This window comes from Halichoeres trimaculatus, unplaced genomic scaffold (assembly GCF_033239565.1).
Source record: "Halichoeres trimaculatus isolate MK-OKI-2021-1 unplaced genomic scaffold, fHalTri1.1 fHalTri1_scaffold_21, whole genome shotgun sequence".
Lineage (NCBI taxonomy): Eukaryota > Metazoa > Chordata > Actinopteri > Labriformes > Labridae > Halichoeres > Halichoeres trimaculatus.
In genome coordinates, this window is record NW_027437199.1 from 11,850,778 (window position 1) to 11,864,652 (window position 13,875).

General features: G+C 40.3%; 1 long non-coding RNA gene across 1 annotated transcript in view; it reads left to right on the top strand.

The window, feature by feature from the left end:
* LOC141810727 (uncharacterized) overlaps nt 1-13,875 on the top strand; it is a 71,117-nt gene that overhangs the window by 29,323 nt on the left and 27,919 nt on the right. The window contains exon 2 of the long non-coding RNA XR_012600115.1: nt 10,937-11,023. This is a non-coding gene — a long non-coding RNA (uncharacterized LOC141810727). The remainder of the gene's footprint in view (nt 1-10,936; nt 11,024-13,875) is intronic.

Consider the following 13,875-nt stretch of genomic DNA (forward strand, 5'->3'; position numbering starts at 1 on the left):
AGTGATGATTCAGTTATATATCACACTGCATACATGCTCAGTCATTGTTAATCACATGGTTTTCTTGAATTTATTCAGTTTCCACACAAGAGCATCACAAAGTAGCGAAGCATTTTTGTGGTTCCACCTTGGCTTTTTGTGACCAGAAGCAACCACACATGGACATGTGATAGAAAAGCTAAAAGTCTATCCAGGTTGATGGATCGCTTTGCTAGTGGCTTGATCTGTAACCAGGTCTCGGTTCTTGTCTTGGGTCAGAGTAGATCTGTTCAAACCTCTGAGGTTGTTCTTTTTCTTCTTGTATGGCACAAGGTGGGATTTTACTGTGACTGATGATGATTATGATGAATGGACTGGCCCAACAGAGCTCATCCAAATTTATACACCTGAGGTTTGAGGGCAAGCTCCAGCTCACAGTGCCTAAGACAAGATTTAAGGCCTGTAACAACTCATAATGTAATAACGCCCAATATGTAAAATTGTAATAAATTTTCACTTCATTATGGAATAAAGATGCATTTTGTAATAAAATCTTTGAACGCAATATGTAATAATTAGTTCTTACTTATTACATGCAAGAACCCACATTTTGTAATGAGTGATGCAACATGTAAGAACTTGTTACATAATGCGGCAAAGTTTACTGCATATTGCAAGGCAAGTTATAACATAATGCAGCGGGCTGTTTTGGACTGTTTAAAGTCTCCTCTACGATCCAATTTTTAATCTTTAGCTTTTATCACTGCTTGAGTTGTGTGGTCCCCTGTGTCTTTTTTATTATTTTATTAATTTCTACAAACGTACAATTTCATTTGGTTAATTTGGTTCAGCTGCTAGGCGTCGTCCTGTTGGCTATGGCTGCCTTTTGCAGCAGCTCTCTCTTCTTTGTCTGTTTCTTGACATTTTTTCATCTCTTTTTCGTAATCTTTGTATTTGGAGTTGATCATTACTTTGTATGGCTCATTTGTTGGTCATGGACACCAAACTTTTTGTGGCTTCAGTGATATTTTTACTACTTTTTCTCCTGTGATTGTCTGGAGATCCTACATGTAACCATGGCTGCATTGTTCACATGTGAACTCAGCTCTTAGCAGCCTGTACCATGTCATTCTAACTGGTGCAAGACCTGATGTCTTCCCACAAGGTCAGGAGAAAGAGGTGAGGACGACGTGCTGGTTCTCAGGTGTGAGCTAAGAAGAGACGACATTGACCTGTCCTTCCATCCATCGTTATTGGGAACGTAAGATCTATCTCCAATAAGATGGACGAGCTAGCCATGCTAACCCAGCAACAGAGGGAATGCCAGAAGGTAGAGTAGCATCATGCTATTTACAGACATGGCTAATGGAGCTAACATCAGACACTAACGCCACATTGGAAGAACTTCACCTGCTGTGAGCAGACAGGATCCAGGAGACAGAGACTGAACAGACTGCTGAAGAAGCTCAGTCCTGGACCCTGTGGAGGTGGAGGCTGGCTGAACTGGAGAATGATGGACAAGCTGTCATCATCTATTTTCTTATGGAGCTTTTTGAACTTTCTATACACTTTCTTACTTTTGTTTTCTTGATTTCAATTTCGTTGCACTTGTTACAATGACAATAAAGTTCTATTCTATTCTATTCTATTTTATTCTATTTAGCAGACGCTTTTGTCCACAAGCAATGTACAACACAACATTTCTATTGTTTTTTGTATGCATATTTATTGGGTCAAAGGTATAATTGGTAGTTTGATTTAGATAAACTTTTTGTTATGCTGGTTAAAATGATCTATATGTACCGATGGCAAGAAATACATGATGTGTTCTTAAAGTAGAGCGGAAAATATCCGCTTTCTACAGCAGGAGTAAAACAGGAAAAACACCAACCAATCGTCATCCCGGGACACCTTGGTTGTAAACCAATCAAATCCCGTCGCAGTTCTGCCCGCCTCCTGCGCGTACATTTCACTGGCGTGCACATGATTCAGTGCGCGTGGCTGAGCTGAGAAGGAAGGAGCAGCGCTGCAGAATGGCAGAGAAGCTACCTACACCTCGATTGCCTGTTGCCGCTCCTCCAGCTAAACAGAGCAAGAAAAAAAAAAACGGAGGCTTTCTTTTCTTGCTCTGTTCCCCTGCCTCTAATTACAGCCACTCTCGCTCGACCTCGGGCATGTCCCCTCTGACCTGATGGGGTACTTGGCTCTGGGCTGTAGTTCGGATCAGAGTCTAATAAACTGTCACCACAGGGGCTCTGACAAGCAAAAAAAAAAAAAAAAAAACTGTGATATTTGGTAAGTCCTTGAGAAAATGTACATGTACTATTTGTATTATAGCTTTACTCCTGATATCATGTCACAGGTAAAAGTGGACGATTCTAACATGACAGTCGTGAGTACTGACAAAAGCCACGTTTGTTTATTGTTTTTTTAGCTTTACGTTTTAACGTTTTGGTGTTTCCTTACCTCAAAATGAGGCATGACGTTACGTAGTGCAAGACATAAAATGATGTGCTGAGTCCGTCTTTCACTTATTCACAATCATAGTTGCAAATCAGCGGCACTCGTGCATGTGAGCGGGGGCGTTGCTTTGAGGGAGCCCCAAGGGGAGGGGGAGGAGGGGCTAGGAGGAGTCATGACAAGATGCTGCATTCAAATTCATGCTGGTTTTTCAGGACTGCCAACCCTGCCTTTAAGCTACTACTTCCTGTTTTAGTACGTTTTTTTGGTGTTACTGGATTTTGGTTTTATATTTGTTTGAGTTTTGTGCAGCTCTTTGGGAACGTTCAATTGCTAAAATGTGCTATGTAAATAAAGTGGATTGGACTGGATGATTGGAAGTCCCATGCTAACCTGCTGATGAAATGCTAAGGGGATGTGGTTTGTCAGAACCTCAGCTGCCTGTCAGTGCTCCAGCTTCCTGCAGGATGAACAAGATGTGAAATATGATTGACATCTCATTTAGACTCCTCCTTGCCTACTTCTTATTGGTCCTCAAGGCCCCCCAAAAAGCTAGAACAAACCAGATCAGCTCTTTTAATGAGACATATCTGATGATGATGCTTTCAGTCAGAAGTTATTCAAGGAGGAAGAGTGACTGTGTTTGGGACTTTCCTCCAATTGTCAATGAGGTTGGTTTATCTTTCTTTTTAAATCACAAACTTAGTCTCAGTTAATTTTTTTTCTTTTGACCCCATATCCTGCAGGTTGTCTTATTTTCTCCTCCTCTGATGCTTCACCTGTCTGTGAATCTTTAAAAATGTGTTAAAGTGAGTGTATGTGTGCGTAAAAGAGAGGTTCAGACCCTGACCTCAGATCAGTCATCTTTTCGTCTGCCTCGTTGCTATGATTCATTTAGAAAGGTGAATGCTTGAATTCTAAGGAACACACTCCACACACGCTTCTCTGTACATCTACATAAGCATGTTACTAAGAAGTGTGTGTCTGGTGTATGTGTGTGTGTTTGTGGTCTATGAGTGGGACTGCTATCTGTGAGTCACTCTTCTCTTTCATTCATGATCACACAAAGCTGATCGAATGCGTCTGAGATCTCAGAGCAGAGAAGAGAGTGAAGTAAAGGATAGGAGAAGATTTTAGGAGAAGAGTTAAGAAATCTCTGCAGTCTGATGGAGGATTTCCCCCTTTTTGCAGAGGCATGCTGGGTAAAAACGCCACTGTGAGTACTGAGATCACACGTGCTGTTTTCTCTGTTTGCTGGCTGTGATCTGCAGATCAAAATGTGTTGGCTGCTGGAGAGTGCCCCTCTTGGGCTGGTGGAAATGGCAGCAGGGCTTCGAGGTCAAATGTCACGTGTGTGTTTGGAGGATGTAGCCTCATAGATTGCTTGTGGTAGTATCAGTTTGTCATTCTGTTTTAAGCGCCTGTAAATCAGGGTTGTATTACATGAGAAAGTTGTGGGATTATACAAGGTGTAGACTGTCTCTGCTGTTCTTCATGTTTTCCACAATACCTATTTTAGCAACATTCATTCCTAGAGCCACTAAGCTAAGCTGAAACAGATCAATCTGATGTTATCTTGAGCTTCAGCTGGCTGCGTCCAAAGCCCGGTTCAACAAGAAGTGGGCGTGTCTAGAAGCATCGCCTGAGCCGCTCCTGATTGGCCACTTTGGCTCCCATACCAGAATCCTAAACAATGACTTCCTACTAACCAGGAAACATTGCATAGGCATCTACAGCCCAAGGTCATAAAAAGTAAAAGGATATGATTTTGCCTCCAGGGGGCACTAAAATAAGCACAAAATACAACTTCCTCACCGTTTTTTTTTTTTTTTTAAATTTATTATTATTATTATTATTATTATTATTATTATTATTATTATCATTATTATTATTATTATTATTATTATTACCGTAAAATCTGGAATATAACTTGCACTGGTATACAACATGCAAGCAGCAACCTCTGGTCTAAGAATATGAGACAATGCTGAAGTGCTAAATTCTGCTGTTTCTCGAGTGTCCACTTGAGGCTGGCTCCAAAAGTACCAGAAGTCACATATACATCAAGCCAAAAATAAGACGTTTTCAAAGCAGATTTTAACCTATTTACAGCCCTGATCAAAAAACATCTCCTGTCTGAATCGCTAATTTCACTATCGGCACACACTGAACAGGGGTGAATATTTTTTTCTATCCAGGCCGTTCAGAGGATATTAAGATGGCAAGCTCGCCCAATCAGAGGCACAGCTTAGGTCACTTCGTCCACTTCCAATATGGCCGCTATAGCAGATTTGCTTCATTTTCCGTTTCAGAAACAGGCGGGAAGCTACGTCCATTAATTATACAGTCTATGATAACACACTGTCAGTTTTTGCAGCTCTCTTTAAGGAGAGGGGTTTGTACAAATATCATTAACAACAGCAAAAAATAAATGTTGCAGTTTTCTCATTGACATTGAAATGTCCTCCTGCGGGACGATTTCCACTGCCTTCAGCAAGCTCCACAACTTGCAGTTTCTGTAATCGTTTTTTTTTTTTTTTCAGAACAATCGGCTTGTACAGTGCTAGCTAGGCACAGTAGCTCAACTGTGAGGGTAGCGGATACACTGTTTGTGCATCAGCATAACGAAGCTTTAGCTAGATAAAAGCGCCATCTCCTGGATAAAATGCTGCATCACAACTCAGTACCTTGCTTAGCTATTCGATGCTGGTATATAATACAAGTCACACCAGCGTATAAGACGCAGCACACTTTATAGATAAGAAAAAAGTACCTAAAAGCTTGACTGAGATTTTACATTATTATTATTATTATTTTTTTTTTTTTTTTTTTTTTTTTTTTTTTTATTATTTATTTATTTATTTATTTTAATAACAGATCTGAATGACTTTTGGATTACTCCTGTAGATTGTGTGCCCTAGAAACCATAAAACTGACTGTAAAGCTGCAATGCAGGATCATCACTTAATGTTAGTTTGTCAACGATGCTATTTTGGCACCACTCTCTTCTAAGCCACCAGACTCCATTAATGTTCACAGCTCATAGGCGTTACACAGTATGACTCATCTCTGTGTGCTCTGCTCATTTTTTCTTTCCTGGGGCATCATTCACTACAGTCAAAACACTCTCTCCTGGTGTCATAATGAAATCTTCAGCATATGTCGAGATGAGACTGAGAGCACGTTGGGACAGAGCGAGCACAACATACATCTCATTAGTTTATGAAAAATCAGCCTGCATCTTCATTCTGGACTTACACATTTAGTAAAAAGAAAAGTCCCCTTTGAGTTTTACTTTTGTTCTTCTGTTTCATTTCTTAATCAGTAGACTTTTATAACACATAATCAGGTTTTGAACTGGTTTAGAAGAAACGTGTTGTATCAATGAAACCCTTGTGTTACTCTGTTAAATTTTCTAGTGATCATTCAGAAACAATATTTTGCATTCAGTTTTTTTTGTGGACAACAATAATCTACAGTTTTTTAAGTTTAAATCCTAGTGGATAACTCGATGCTTGCTATGATTTTACAGTTACTTAACTTTAACAAAAAACAACAGTATTTCTTTAAATAGAAATGCATTCTGGGAAATTTAGAAAACTTGAGCTAATGATGTATGTCTAGGGACTGTGCACAATGTGAATGAACACGAATGATAAAAAAAATCATGAATGGAATAACAAAACTCAGCTAGTTGAGTGTGTGTGTGTGTGTGTGTGTGTGTGTGTGTGTGTGTGTGTGTGTGTGTGTGTGTGTGTGTGTGTGTGTGTGTGTGTGTGTGTATTACAAAACAAGCAACTCTTTTTCTCTTGCTAATATGAAAACACACAAAAGTGAAGCCGCAGGTACACCAAGAAGATGCCAGTGTGTGTTCTCTATAGAAGTACATGTGTGTATGTGGGTTGTACATGTGTGTGTATGTGGGGCGGAGGGGGGGGGTCAGCTGGAGGTGTGGTCCAATGCCAGGAAGCACATTCTTTGGCAGCGTTCAGGGCTGCTGTCAGAAGGCTCAGGAACACGATGTACGGCGTTCTGGATGCAGGGAAAGCAGCGCCCTCAGATTAAACCATAAACACACGTACACACACTTGTATGAATATAAATGTTTATATTTTGGTGTATATGTATATAGATATGGATATAAAGATGGATAGATAGAATGATAGAACACACACACACACACACTCTGTTGAGGTAGCTAGCAGAAAAAGGAGCTTTGTCATAGTGCTGTGGTTACATCATTCAGAAAGCTGTTGTGCCTTATTTGGCGTTGGTAGTGATTGACGTTTCTCTGCAGCCACTGGGAGCCGACATTTCCCTCCAGGCTGCGTTCAGGTTAACACTGCAGTTACATTACATTCAAAGTACCCTGAGGTGTTACAGTTCCCTTGGCCAATCAGATGCTTTCCCTCCTCCTGGCTGTGGTCCTTGGCTGTCAAACTCGGAGGATAAATGTCTCTGAGTCCAAGGGCAACAGGGACAACGCTCCCACTGTGCCGCCCTGTTTCAGGGCTGCTGAACTCCCTGCTGGCCTGGTTCTCCTTTGCAGTCTGTCAGTCACTCTGCAGGTTTGAGCCTCAATGTTGGGAACAAATACCCAGTGGTGTGCAGAGATGGGCGACTTTATATTGAGATTAAAATTCAATCTGTCAGAACCCTGCTGAGTGATTTATGCTGATTACATGTTGAAGAAAATGAGGCACCATGTGGTTTAAAAGTTGAGACTTTGCAGCTTCAGTTACTTTTCTCAAGTTACGTACTTCTGAAAGTGTGTTCTACAAATATACAGAAAACTCAATTTGATACAAGAAACCAAAACTTACTATTTTTGTATATGTTCTGCAGATGCAGGGCTCCACATGCAGGGGTGTGTCTAGAGGGTGGCCTGGGGTGGTTCAGCTTGGTTCAATTATTTCCTGTTTTGATTGTCCTAATTGGATTTGTGTGACGCGGCACTTAGTAAGTCTTATGATTCGGCACCCTGTGTTCTGTTTCAATTCTTGCTGCTCAAAGAGAGACGGGGTGTGGATAATTCCTGAAATTTGGATGAAGCTTTACCTCCTTTAATAACCCCTTGATGCCTGTTTTCGCAAATTTTGGACAAACCCTGTCAGGTCTTGATGTGGCTAAAATGACATTTGTATCTCATTATTACCTATTGAATCCTATTCTACACATACCAAAGAGTATGTCAGATCCATGACGTCACATTACATTTGTCAGGGCATAAGCTTCTCGTGTCTGTTTATATAACTTAGTTATAACTATTGTGTTTTCTACACTCAAATTTACAATCTACACTTAATTTAACATCCAAAAGAATGCAAAACACATAAAACATTCTATTTATTATCATTTTAATTAATTTAGGCAGTAAAGAGTTAACATGTATTTTCTCCTTATTAAATTTTGAAACCTAAAAAGAAAGAAAATGCATCCTGTCTCAAACCCCACCTAAAAAGTATGGACAGCAAGCGCTGCTGTGATTAAACATTTGGAGCTTGCAGGCTGTTTGGACTCAGTGTCCGGTACCAACCCATAATCCCTACTTAAAGTTGACATATTGGGTTGTGTTGCCAAATGTTTCCTCTTTTTACTTTTGTGGATTTTCAGTGGCGTATAATTTCTTTTCTTAGTACTTAAACTTCAGTGGTACATATTTTTTTTATAGTTGATTTATTGGCGCCATTACAACTATTATCCCCTGGGAACAAAATTGGCGTCTCGCAGTTAAAAACCTTCAACATCAGAACATAAATTTTAAACAGACTAAAAGACAAAAACAATCACCACAAAGTAGTATAAGAAACTAACCTGCAAAATTTAACACTCTAATAATGAGACCAGGCTGGATTTTATTCACTAAATATGAGACAGATCTGTTTGGCTTCAGCTCAACAAGAATTGAATTTTTGAATTGTATCATCACTGTTGGGGTTGTACATTTAGGCCAACATTACCACCATCTACAATCTTGCTGATCCATTTCCAGTATGAAATAGCTCTACCAGTTAATCCAACTCCCACAAAAGTTGTGACTCTGAAAGCAAACATGTAAGAAGAAAATCAGGCAGACACTTTCCCAAAAATGACTCCGCAGTTCACCACTAAGTTGACTTTAGGCCAGTAGAAGATGATATATTAGTGTACTGTGGTGAAAGAAGAGGATTGTTGTGAGTCAAAAGTTTCAGGTTTAAGGTTTCTATTTGAATCACAAAAGCAAAATGGAAGTGAAAGTACTTTTCAGCAGATCACTTACCGCTACATTAGCAGCCTCTAGTGGCAGTTTGAGGTAACTTCAATTTGTACTGCAGCTTCAAACCTTTTTATTCTTAAAAACTTAATCGACTGTGTTTTCATTTTGAAACACGCTGTTCCAGATCAATGAAGGCTCAGTTAAAGCAGGGGATTCATCATAAACCCTGAGTGTGTCCACAGGGGGGCGATGTGTGCAGCGTAAGACTTAATAAGAACTGAATTCACTGTCAGATCGTTATGTCTTATGACAAAAAAGTACGTAACATCTATGTGCTCTGTGTGATTGATGTATGAAATGCTTTATACTTATTATTCCTGCACACACACACACACAATTAAGGGCGTAAGGAGCCCATGAACCAGGCAGCTGTGTCGTACACAGTGATGCACCATTGAGAAGCACAGCAGCTGTCTCTAATGAAATGTGTGTGTTTGCATGGAAACTAATTTGTGACACATCAGGCAGCTTGAAGGATGAACAGGAGAGCAGCAGATGTTGAGGCACAGAGGACAGAAACAATAAAAACGGCACCGAACAGATGAGCTGGACGTGTTTTCAGTGCCAAACATGTCCTCACATAAAGACCAATGAACTTTGTGGGTCTCCTGCTGCCCTTCAGTGAGTCACAACATAACTACCAGTGTCAACAGGATCAAAGCCTTTCCATTCCAGTTTCTTACAGATCTTTACAGTGTTTCTGTAAAGATGCAGGAGAATGATGCAAATTTTCAGACAGGGTGCTTATTTTGCCCTCAAATTGAACTGTAAAGATGTTTTCCTCAGTCCTAAACCTAAGAGGAGATAACTCAGAGATCTCCTCCCCTTGTCCCTCTTGGATTTTTTTTGTTTTTAATTCAACTCCTCCTGCTCCTGCTGATCACTTTGAACTTTACTTACATGCACAGTTAATTATACACACATACTTTTTTACACCTCATACACATTGCGTCTTACTGGTTTACTTTTTGTTGTATGTTATTCTTATTTGTGTCTGTAGTTTACATTTGTATGTGTTCCTGCTGTCACCTCTTGGCCAGGTCGTATTTGTAAATAAGAACTGGTTCCCAAACATTTTTTACCTGGTAAAATAAAGGTCAAATAAATAAACAAGTAACTTCTAACCGAAATGGCTGTGGAGGTCATGAAACAGCAGTCAGCCAAATTACATCAGTTTGGCTCCCAGTCCCTGTCAATATTTTGCTCTTGGACAAAGCCATGATAGAACATTTGTTGGAAACCAACTGTTAACACTGCAGAAAACTAAACAATACAAAAAGTTCAATTATGCTAAAAGATATCCATGAATACATTTGAAACTGCTCACAGACTGTTAAAGATGGACAACGTGACACTTCCTCAAAAGTGAAGCCAACATGTTTTGAACTCAAAATACATCTTGAATAAAATGTTGTCATAGACAAAATTAAACAAACACTAACTCAAGAATAATTAATGTTATTTAAACTGCACATTCTGTTCTTTGACAGGTACATTCAACAGTTTTGATCTATACTGACCCCCCCTGGTCAGTTAGCAGACATGACTCACCTTGTATTGATGAATTGCTTGCTAATTGTCCTCCTGTAGAAATTATCTTCCACTTTGATGCTTTGAGCTCTACTTGTTTAAAAAAATTTGGCTTTAAGCCTGTGGCTAGCAGTATGACTAAGCATGTTTTTGTTTCCTAATTGTGTTTCTGTTTTGCACCTGTCTGTACGTTTTGATGTCTGAATGCAATTCTTTTTGCTTTGTTGTCGAGTGTTAAATCTGAGTACACGTGAAGTCAAGCTACGCCTTGTGCTTTGACTAGCGTGAGTCCATCTCTGCTTGAGGTTTTGTTTCTAGCTAAATGAACAAAGGTCAGTGAGGAAGTTACAGCGCATGTGGAAGTAGTCTTGTCAACAGAGATGGATTCCGTAAGAGAGCCTGATCACCCGAATACAGATCAGCAGATACATCTTTCTGTTGATTTGTTAGTCATCTAATGTGTGTGTTTCAGTAATTCATGGCTTAATTTCTCGCCTTGAGTGTGTTTATGGATGCTGAATGCCATTTATGTAACGTCTCTCTCACTGCTCTGTTTTTTTATATTTTCCTCTGGGACTGTGAGGCTGGATGGCTGGATGGCTGGATGACTGGATGGCTGTTGCTCTCGAGGGGCAGGCGGTGAAGAGATGCTGTCCGTTTCTCGGGGACTTCTTACATAACCATGTGCTCTCTCTTTTTTCTCTCTTTCAGGATTCAGTGGAAGTTAATGTATGCAGCAGATGACTGTGAGCTCCAAATTAGCACGAAGGACTGGGATGACTCACCCCTGGCATAAAGGTCTGAATTTATCCTCTTGTTTTTATTTGTCGTACTCTTAATACCTCTTTGTGCAGCTCCCCTCGTGACCACACTGTTTACCCCACTAAGGCACGAGAAGAATGCATGTGTGGGCGGACAGCGTGATCCTACCTGTTTTAATAGGTGTGTGTGTGTGTGTGTGTGTGTGTGTGCGCGCTTTTCTGGCCTTTACACATGATGCCACTCCTTCTTGCTGTGAACTTCGCCTCCTCACAAAGCCGTGTGGCCTTTACAGCTTCATCAGGGTGTAGATGTGTGTGTTTTGTCCCTGACATTGATGAAGGCAGTGCCGGATGTTAAAGGAGAGTGGAGTGATAAAAAGAAGGAGGATGAGTGAAAGGAGGAAATGAAGAGAATGAGGCTCTTTGTGTTTTATTGGAATGAGTGTTTTAGGAGGTGTTGTTTGATCTGCGCTGATAAAGAGACAGGAACTCAGGGTTTTCTTATAATTTATAATTATGCTTGTCAAATAGTAACAACTCAGTTTAGATTTGTTACAACTCCTCAAAGGCAGAAAAACAACTTTTAAAAATGTTTTTGGATTCAATGTTAGTCTAATTGAATGTGTGGAAGTCTGAAATGCTGATTCACTTTTGCAGAGTATAGCAGCTTTGATTGTTTTGTTCAAGTTGACATTTTGATTTACAATATGTTAAATTGACATGTTTGAGATATCTGTTTACAGAAGTAAAATAAAAATGTTGCTAGTTCACCTCAGTGAGATCTATAGACTGTATAAAACTTGGACGTAGTCTCCCTGACGTCACCTGTCCGTTTCTGATACTGAAAATGAAGCACATCGGCTATCGTGGCCATGGCCAATCTTCTCATCTGTTTTGTAATGTCCCTTTTAAATGTGTGAAGGAGCCTGTCAAAGATGAATTTCTGTCACTTGTGACTGACAATAAAGTTTCTATCTATCTATCTATCTATCTATCTATCTATCTATCTATCTATCTATCTATCTATCTATCTATCTATCTATCTATCTATCTATCTATTTATTTATGGTGGCCACGGTGGCAATGGCTTTGCATACAGCTATAGGGCGCCTGTCGGTCACATGACCCTGAGCTGTGCCTCTGATTGGGCAAGCTTGCAATCTTAATAACCTCTGAACTGCTGAGTTGGAAAAAAAAATCACTCTCCGAACAGTTTGTGCCGGTAGTAAAATATACAATTCAGACAGGTTTTTTGATCCAGGCTGTAAATAGGTTTAGATTTCTGCTTGAACATGGCTTTTTTTTTTGGCTTGGTGTGTACGTGATTTCTGGTACTTCCTGAGCCAGCCTTAAGCGGACACTCAAGAATCAGAAGATTTTAGCACTTCCACATTGTCTCATATTCTTAGACCGGAGGTTGCCGTTTGGTGGGATCTCAAACATCAATTGCATGGGTTTAATTTTGCCTGCTTTTGCTTTCCATATGGACTTATCTGCCCGCTCCACATTAACCCTTTATGTCACTGATGAAAAATTAAATGTGTGACAAAAAAGTCTGGTTTCTGATTTTTTTTCTCAACATATCTTGAGACAGATGAGATTGTACGCGGTAACGTAAACACAACTTCTGCTGAAATATGGAAACTGGTCAGCAAACGGACCAGCTAGGCCGTAGGAACAGGGGGATAACCCCCTGTCTTTGCAAGTTTTTCTGTAATCCAGAGGATGGAAAGTTTTGAGATATGGCATAATTCGATTTACTGAAAGGATTTGTTTTCTAACTTAAGACAGAAGCAGAAAGTATTATGTTGTGCGCAACTGTGGGTAACAAATCTGGCCACAATATACAATGACCCAGGAAAGGATGGATGATGCAGAAGTAGGTGAAGGTTCAGGGGGGTTGTTGGACACACACACACACACACATGCACACAGCACCAGTGTTGACACATGATGATAAACACATCCTGCCGTGTGTGTGGGTGTGTGTGTGTACAGACACACACTCGGTGGTTTTTCTTGCCATCGAACATCGAAACCAAGGGTACTTCTCTGAATTCTTAAACTGTAACTCACTTCCTGTTTTGAGCTGACACCTGTCACACACACACACAAACACACACTTGCTTCAGAGTAAGGCCAAACCACAGGCATGAGTTTATGTTTTTCATGTTTGTGCTTTGTGGTTTGGGAAGGGGAGGGGGGGGTCTTCTTGTTTTTCAGCCTGTTGAGTCAGAGCTGGCATGATGACACTTTTAATAGTGTTGCAGTATGGATGACAGTGCAAAGTCTCTGACAAACACTTACACACACTCACACACTCACACATAATTATGTTCAGTAGCTGTGTGATGGGCTCAGTCGAGTTCAGAGCGGCAGGAAAAGAGGACAGTCTGAAAAAGCCTGGAGTTTGACTTCTCTTCTCTTTTTTTCCTCTTTTTGAGTAAAGAGCATTTGAAGTAGGCACCTTAGATGGATTTATTACGTAAACGTTGACGTATTTGTTTGGTTTCTTGCTCTGTTAGCACTACTGTTCTCATCACTGGTTTTATTTTACCAAGTTACAGAGCTCTGACTGTTTGAGTGGAGCAGCTTGTCCTTAATCTGAAGAGCTAATGTTAGCTACACCTGGGTCTCCAGTGTTTGGGCTCTCTGGGATCTTGCTCCGTAAAGGTGTGTTGTTCAGCTAGGTGCATCATGAGATTAGAATAACTCAAGCTTGAAATATCTCACTTTGAGACATCCATTCTACTTATTACTCTTCCTGGTTCAAACACACTCAGTTGTTGACTCAGCGCTTTTCCACCTCATGTTTCTCTACCGTTCCTGGAACCTGACCAGGTTTTGTTAATGGCTGCAAGTGTGGGTGTGGCACTGCTGTACCTTTGC